The sequence below is a fragment of the Halichoerus grypus genome, chromosome 6 (genome assembly GCF_964656455.1).
Source record: "Halichoerus grypus chromosome 6, mHalGry1.hap1.1, whole genome shotgun sequence".
NCBI classification, from domain to species: domain Eukaryota; kingdom Metazoa; phylum Chordata; class Mammalia; order Carnivora; family Phocidae; genus Halichoerus; species Halichoerus grypus.
Window position 1 is genome coordinate 169,796,199 of NC_135717.1, and position 9,059 is coordinate 169,805,257.

A 9,059-nucleotide genomic window follows, 5' to 3' on the forward strand; every position below is an offset into this window, starting at 1 on the left:
ATCCAGTGCAGAGGGGAAACCGAGGCAGGTGGGGTCTCTGTCTAAACCAAAAGCCTGAATCGGCCCCTGGCAGATTCCAGCGGTCCTCATCTCTGATGGAGGAATGTCAGAGCTGAGAGAGCCACCGAGAAGGGGTCTGGGTCAGCCCTGGCAGGGCAGATGGGAGCAGAGACAGTGGTTTGCCCAAAGACACCCAGCACGCTGCGGCAGAGTCTCTTATTGCCTCCACAAAGGCTCATTTCCAGGCCCTCCTCTAGGAAGGCTTTATGGATCATGCTCCCCTGGGCCCCTATGTGCCTTAAGACTTTACCACTCCATGCCGAGCAGTATGCTCTAACTACTGTGTTGTTTTTACAGGTATTCTGTGGGGAAATGTCTCATCTTTCCAGTCTGTGCTATGTGGTTTCCCTCTATCAGCCTGGAACCAGAAGCCCTGGGTTGAAGCTTTCATGCCCCTGCTCAAACACCTACCATGGCTCCCCGCTGCCCCAGACCAGTGCAGGCAGGCACTTCCGGGACGGGGGTCCTGTGGCTGCACTGCTGCTTTATTCCTTGGTCCCACTGGGCAGAGCTTTCACCAAGTTCCTGGCAGCCACCACCAGGCCATCTCTGTCCCTCACTTCCTGCTCCCTGTAGCCCCTTGCCCTCCTCCCTCCTTCCCTGGCCAAAGCATCCTCATCCCTCAAGCCTCAGCTGAGACCACCTGCTGGGGGCAGGTGCCTCCTCTGGGCCACCTCAGACTTCCCTCTGTTGCATGTGGTGCCTGCTCTCTGAGGCTGGGCTGATCTCACCCAGGCCGACGCGAGACCAATACCAATCGTGCCTGTTTACTGAGGTCCCACTGCTGGTTCAGCCCGTCACGTGCTCTGGCTCATCACGTCCTGCAACAACAATAGGAAGTGGGTTCTTTTCCGATCATCCCCATTTTTCAGATTCCGAGACTCGGCCAGTGTGGCTAAAGTGCTTCCTCAAGGTGACACGGTTAATCGGTGGCGGAGCTGAGACCTGGACCCTGAGAGTCTGGCTCCAGAGCCCACATGCTCTTCCATCGGGGTCACACCACCCAGGGATGGGAGGACGGAGCACTGAGCCCCACAGTGCCCGGGAGTCTTGGAGCATCCAGGACCTCCTAGCTCAACCCCCTGAGGCCCCAAGAGGGCCAGTCCCTTGTCCCAGCAGCCCCACAGACACACTCCACACACACAGACACACACCGCCTCGCATTCTCTCTCTCTCTCTCTCTCACACACACACACACACATGCATGCGGACACGCACACACAGCATGCCCATGCACACACATATGCACACGTACAGCACACACACACAGATGCACATGCACATGCGCACATACACACAGCTCATGCACACACGCACGCACAGATGCACACACATGCGTGCAGACACGTGCACACAGCGCACGCATGCACACACATATGCACACGTACAGCACACACACACAGCTGCACACGCGCATGCGCACACACACACAGCTCATGCACACACGCACGCACAGATGTACACATATGCGTGCAGACACGTGCACAGCGCACGCATGCACACACATATGCACACGTACAGCGCACACACACAGCTGCACATGCGCATGCGCACGCACACACAGCTCATGCACACACGCACTCACAGATGCACACACATGCGTGCAGACACGTGCACAGCGCACGCATGCACACACATATGCCACGTACAGCGCACACACACAGCTGCACACGCGCATGCGCACACACACACAGCTCATGCACACACGCACTCACAGATGCACACACATGCGTGCAGACACGTGCACAGCGCACGCATGCACACACATATGCACACGTACAGCGCACACACACAGCTGCACACGCGCATGTGCACGCACACACAGCTCATGCACACACGCACGCACAGATGCACACACATGCGTGCAGACACGTGCACAGTGCACGCATGCACACACATATGCACACGTACAGCACACACACAGCTGCACACGCGCATGCGCACACACACACACACCCGCGTGCCCCTGGCCCCTGGGACCGGCTGCAGGAAGCCCTCAGCTGCCCAAGCCTTTTTCACTTCAGCTTTTCCTAAATTTGCTCTGAGGAAGTTGCGGCCGCCTCCGGGTTCTCCCCTCTCTCTCTCACGCGCTCCAGACCACATCCCTTCCCTCCCCAGCTTCTCTGGAACCTGGAGAACAATGACCAAAATAAGGGAACAGGGAAGACAGTCAACGTGATGAGTAAGGCCATTCTCCCTAAGGTGGCAAGCGATAGTGCCGTGGAAAGGAGAAGAGGTGGGCACAGGGGGACATCAGGAGAGCGGGCTGCAGTTTTCACTAGGGTGGTCAGGAGAGGCCTCGCTGGGGAAGTGGCATTTCTGCCACCTTCTAGAGGGGGAGCATTCCAGGACAAGGGGAGAGCTGGTGCAAAGGCCCTGAGGCAGCAGTGCACCTACCATGAGAGGAACAGAGAGGAGGCCAGTGTGGCGTGGAGGAGTGTGGGGAGAGAGGGAGATGAGGTCAGCAACTGGGCACTGGGGTGACTCGGGCTAGAACTCTGCATCCGATGGGAGCTATGCAGGGTTTGGAGCCGAGAAGGGAGGCACATTGTTTTATTACTGTGGTAAAATCCACATCGCATAAAATTTTAAGGATTTTGTTTTGTTTTGTTTTGTTTTGTTTTTTTGATTTTGTTTTGTTTTTAAAGATTTTATTTATTTATTTGACAGAGAGAGACACAGCGAGAGAGGGAACACAAGCAGGGGGAGTGGGAGAGGGAGAAGCAGGCTTCCCACGGAGCAGGGAGCCCGATGCGGGGCTCGATCCCAGGACCCTGGGATCATCTGAGCCGAAGGCAGATGCTTAATGACTGAGCCACCCAGGCGCCCCCCATTTTAAGGATTTTTAAGTGTACACTAGCGGAATTAAATTCACTCACATTGTGCAGCCGGCACCCCACAGCCCTGTTCCTCTTCTAAAGTGGAGACTCTGCATGGAGGGGTGTCGTTCGACGGGGGCTTTAACAGGATCACTCTGGCTGCTGAGTGGGGAATAGACATGAGCCTCCGGAATGGAAGCCGGGAAGACAGACGGAGGGCAAGGACCCCCCGGGTTCCACCACAGCCACGCGGCCCTGACTGTCTGGGTGACCCTGGCGAAATCGCTTCATTATTCAATTCGCGTGTTCATTCTCACCTTCAGTCAGCTGGTTATTCAACAGGTATTTATTGTATTGAACACCTACTATGTGCTCGGCACTTGCTGGGTGCATGGGGCACAAGAAGAGCAGAACAGACACAGACATGGCCCCTGACTCAAGGAGGATGCTGTCCAGCTGGGAAGTTGGACACGGAGCCAAAAGCAGCAAGAATTGATAATGTGATGGCCATCGTGCAAGGTGGTGAGGGAGAAGCTGAGACAGCAGGAAGAGCCAACATTAGGGCACTCTGATGGGGGGGAGGTGTCTGTGGAGGCTTCCAGGAGGAGGTGACATTTGGAGTCTAGCCCGGAAGGGCAAGTTGGGACTGCCCACTGCAGAAAAGAGGGAAAAGCATTCCCGGCAGGGGAACAGCCTATGCAGAAGCCACCTGCTTCTATGAAAGGCTTCCTCCCCATTCACTCCTCTAGGTAAAGGGGCCCAGAGGAGCCTGTGGGTCAAGCCCAAGTTCCTCTTCTGTGAAATGGGGGTCCTCCTAGTGCCTGTCTCCTGTGGATGGAAGGAGTAAGTGAGCCAATGCTTGGCAAGCGTCAGATGTGGTGCTGGGACGGTGCATGGTGGACCACGGGGGGCAACATCCCCGCCCCCACCCACCCCATTGTGGTCTGGAGAACTGGGGCCCCCTGGTGCAAGGGAGGGTCTCAGGGAAGACCTCCCAGCCCCCCCCTCTATTTGCTGTGCCTGACACTTCTCCATTAGAAGCTCACTCTTTTGAATTGTGCTTTCCCACCCTTCCAGAACCATCCATTCCGTTCAGGTTAGCCGTGGGCAGGGTATTGCTCAGCCTTCACGGCTCATCTCAAGCCTCCCTCTTTCGGAAAGCCCTCCCTGATTGCTACAGCCCACGAAGTCTCTCTCCACACTCTGCACTGGCCTTTGGCCTTCTGAGTCCCAGCCTCAGAGCTGAAAGGGCGCTGAGAAATCATCCCTCCCTGAGACCCAATGCTGCAGGTGAGGAAACGGAAGCCCAGACCAAGGCCTCGGGGGGAGCAGGGACAAGAGCTGGGCCGCCCCCATAGCCAGCCTGGTCGTTGTCCAGGACACGGTGCAGCCAACACGGATCAGATTTACCAATTGCCTTTTTAAGCGGATTATCAAATCTTTCACCCAGACCGAAGGAAGTGTGAAGGCGGCCTCCGTATCACAGGATCCCTCCAGGTGGCTCTTCTGCTGGGCGGCCCAGGTGCCCGGAGCTCCTTCATCTGCCCGCGGCATGGAGCTCCCGGGCCCGGGGAGGCCACATGTCCCGTTAGCGCCTCTCGGGCCACTGGACCTTCAGATGGCTTCCAGGTTTGTGCTATTAATCAGGATTTTAAAGATAAAAGCAGAGCTGTGAACTCCAGAATTCAAAGCCTCGCGTGAAACAAGCTCACTCGGAGGGCCACACCAAACAGCTATGGGTCGATTTGGCCCTTGGGCTGTCAGGTGTCACATCCGGCTCAGCGGGCCTTGGGGACCAGACCGGGCAGAGCCCTGTGGGTCAGCTGCCCTCTCCAAGCCCTGGTGTTACCGTCTGTGAAATGGAAGTAATATTGCCTATTCACAGGGCTGTCCACACATTCAGGATTTACTGACGGGGAGCGTGGGCCAGACGTCCAGCAAGGACTCCGTGCCAGGAGCCAAGTGGGGCACATCCTCCACCCAATCCTGTTGAATCTTCACTGTGGCCCTCAGAGGGCTGTCACAGAAAAGCCATGGAAAGTTTTTGAGCAGGGGAGGGCCTGCCTTGATTGAATATAAATGTTCAGGGCTTTAGATAGTGCCGGTCCCAGGAGCAGAGTGCTAGGCACAGTGCCGGATCCCTGTGCTTGTCCCTCCAAAGCCTCCGTCCACCCTCCACCCCCTGCTCTGCGCCCCAGGACGCTGATGTCTGGGGCCACCTCTGAGGACAGCCTCAACCCAGCGTCTCTGCTGGCTTCCCGTTGGGCTCGGCCAGCAGGAGAGCCGAAGGTTGAGGGCGGTGGTGTGCTGGCCAATGTTTAACAACCAGCTCTCTGGAAGAAAGGCCCTGATTTGTAGTGTTTATGGATTTCCCTGGTATAAATACTTCTGAGAAGGTGGAGACGGACACACAGATGGCTGAGTGGTGGCATGTGTCCTGGTGGGCCCCGGGGTTGTCACGCCAGTGTGGTCAAGGGCCCGGCCTTGATGGAAATGGTGTGGTTGTGTCAGTATCGAGGTTTGTCCGTGGTTCAAAGGGGGTGTGACGATAGCACCCCGCCTCCTGTCGAGGGGATTGTGTGAGCGGCGCAAGGCACATCCCTGCCCGGCCCGGCGCCCGTACCCAGAGAGTCTTCCCAGGGTGACCACTGCCTGGGTCCCTGCGTTGTGCCCCTGGCCGGGCGACCGGGTGCTGAGGAGTGGCCTGCCGCGGGGCGGGGGCCGGCTGGGAACCATCGGGGCCGAGGTGGTGGCCCGTGAGGATGGGGAAGTGGCGAGCCGGCTATCTTTAGCGTCTTCTCTCAGAGCCCTTTTCCTCTGCGTGCTGCTGGGGCTCGGGTGGCAGCCAGCGGGGAGGGCCACTTCTCCATAGTCATATGAAGCCTGGGGGCCCGGAGGCCAGCTGCGGGGCCAGGGCCGCCACCTGTTTGCCGCCGCGCTGCGGGCAGCATCCCCCGCGCTCCCATCCGTCAAGGCCCGTGCTGGGGTGGGGGTGGGGGTGCCGGGGGGGGGGACAAAGGGACAGTGGTGCTGCAGATGCTGCTGGGAAGCGCTGCCCCGCCCCTTCCTCACCTGCAGCCTCCAGGCACCTACTCCACGAGGGCAGCAGGGCGCAGGGGTGGGCGCTCGGGTTCTGGAGCCTGCATTTGACTCACTCCGGAGGGAGACAGCGTGTCAGACGCCCCGCAGAACACGGTCCAGCTCTGTGACCTCGCAGGATTCCCTGAATGTCTCTGGACCCCCAGTTTCCCATCTGTACAATGGGAATGCTGGTTGTAAAGATGGAAGTAACTCTGAGAGGGTCTAGCACAAATGAGCACTCTACTCCTTCTCCCCCTAAGCCGAAATGGCCCCCAGTAGCATCGGGTCAGGGCGAAGAGATGCCAGGCCTCAAATCCCAGCCCTCCCACTTATCCACTGTGTGCCCTTGGGCAAGCTGCCCAACCTCTCTGAGCCTTGGTTTCTCCTCTGCAAAATGGGGTAGTAAGAGAAGCTGCCGCAAGGGCTGATCCTGGAGCCGGAGTCTGGGTGTGTAGTGCCTGCGAGGAGTGAGGCATTCGCAGCTGGCGCCACCTGCCCCACCAGGCAGTGCCCCCTGGAGGCAACGTCCGTGCGAGGGGCTGCTGAGCTTGGGCCCTGGGCAGCGTTGTGTCGCAGGTCCGGGGGACTGACGGATGAGACACGGTCAGGATTCTGCATTTTCGTAGTTCTGATGTGTTCATAGGCCCTGGAAGGTTCCTGCAGGCCGCCTCCCTCACTTCCAAGCCCAGGGCTGTTATTTCCTGCCTCCTACAGAGTCTGGGTCCGGCCCCAGCCCGGCCTTCTGAGCCTGCTGCTGAAGGGGCAGGGAAAGCTCCTGGGCTCCTGGGACCAGGCCAGGAGTCTGGCCCTGGGAGAAGGGACGTGATGCTGGAGAGGTCGGCAAGCCTCGAGTACCAGCCTATGCGGTGCGACACCGCATGGAGGGCGGGCAGGGACCCATGGGAGCTTCGGACAAGTAGCTGCGTGCTGAGAGCCGATGGGAGGAGGGCGAGGCCCCTGGGAGCGCAGGGGTGGACTCCCAGGGCTGGGGTCGGGGCTTGGGGACAGGAGGACAGAGGGCCCAGCAGTGCAGCCTCTGCCGGCGAGGCTGTCCGTGAGGATCCGGGGAGAGGGGACCGGGTAGCTTGGGGGTGAGCCCGGGCGGTGCAGCCAGCTCCCCACCCCTCTACCCTCCACGGCCATCCCCAGGCGAGCTCAGCGAAGTCACTGGCTCTGTCGTGCCTTTTAAGGCAATGGTGGCTCCTGCCACCTCCCTGTTCCCACTTGCTCAGAAATACCCAGCAGGTATTTTTTTTCTTTCTTTTTCTCCCCCCCCCCCCCCCCCCCGCGGAGGAATGGAATGAGACTCCTTGTTCTGTCACCGCAGGATTCCAGCGAGGCCTGTCTGGGGGCTCTGGTGACAGGAAGCGCACAGCGACAGACCCTCAGAGAAGCACCCTCAGTGACACGTGCAGGCACAGATTGCGGGAGACAGACACGGCTGCCGCACCCACCACGGGCCCACAGCAATGCCTGGAGACCCTGGCTGGGGCACCCAGACACACACACGAACACGGGCGGGTCACCGAAGCAGGGAAAGTTTACTGAGCACCTACCGTATGCCAGGCCCTGGCTAGGTAGGCAGTGGGGATCCAGTCCCACCTTCACGGACCTGCCTCCCTTGGGAGTTCAAATCCAAGCACGGAAGCCTCCCCTACCTCAGGGCCTTTGCACCTGCTGTTCTGCTGGTGGGGAGTGTCCTCTCTGTAGAGCTCACTCTGGCTGGATCCTTTACACTCTGTCTCAGAGCGGCCCCCCATCACTCTGTAGCCCACTGGCCTATTTTATTTCCTCAAGGCATCCATCGCTTTTTTTTTTTTTTTAAGATTTTATTTATTTGAGAGAGGTGGGGGAGAGCACAAGCAGAGGGGAGAGGCAGAGGGAGAGGGAGAAGCAGGCTCCCTAGGAGCCTGACGCAGGGCTCAATCCCAGGACCCTGGGATCATGAACCAAGCAGAAGGCAGACGCTTAACCAACTGACCCACCCAGGCGCCCCACATCCATCACTTCTAAAACTGTCTTGTTTACTTGTGTTTACTGTCTGTGCACTCACCTAGATCAGCTTCTGGGGAGAAGGGCCGTTGAGTTCCCCACTGTTCCCCCAGCGGCTGGAGGAGTGCTGTGTCCGTAGCAGGTGCTCAGGATTTGAGTGAATGCAGCTGACCTCACACACGTGTGGTTGGCCTTTCCCACTGCCCCCCAGGAAACCCTATTATTCGTCCTAACAACGTCAGCTGTTCTGTGCCCCCGCTGGGGCAGTCTTGCTCATTTGGTCCCACTTAACACCGCTGAGGAGGTGAGTCACCACCAGATGAGGCTGAGGCTTGGAACTGCTCAAGGTCACTCACTGGCCGGGGGCAGGCAGAAACAGAGAGGATGGGAATGGGAGGGTATGGTCAACAGCCAAGGGCTTGCCCCTATCAAGTAAGCCAGCCCCTGAAAAGGGCTGTGTACGTGTCACATGTGTGGGGACAGAGAAGGGTGTGGTGACCCCATCACCTGGAGGTGTATCTGTGGGGCTGGATGCTTGTGTGCAGTCCTCAGCCTGGAGGCACACAGAATACTCTTTCCTGCCCTTAGGAGCAAGCCTTGGACCCCACATCCCATCATTCTGGCCATGCCCACGATTGAGCAGAGTCCTGGACAGGGAGCAAGGCCCAGTGAGGACATTTCCGACCAGCAAAACGTCTCCTACCTGGGCTGGGTGGGCAGGTGGGCTCCAGGGCTGGTCTAAGGGTAGTAGGGAGCCCCCCACGCTGTGGCCAAGGGGATGAGGGCGGGGCTCCCCGCCAAGCTCAGTGTCCTCCCCAGAACCTGACTGGGTGGGGAGACTGACAAGAGAATCCCACAGAGGCAGAGCCCAGGTCCCATGCCTGGCTCTGCCAGAGGTGCCTGGTGGCCTTGGACCATGTCCTGACCCCTTCTGCCTGTGGGCTTGACCCCAAGACCATGGGGAATCCTGGTGAGGAGACCCTGGTAGGAAGGGGGAGAGGGATAACTGCCCTCTCCAAAGCCTAGAATGAAGCCCTGGGGCCCTCCTGCAGGATGCTGCCCACTCACCCCCTGGCGGCCGGGGCCTGAAGTGCAGCTCCGGCCACT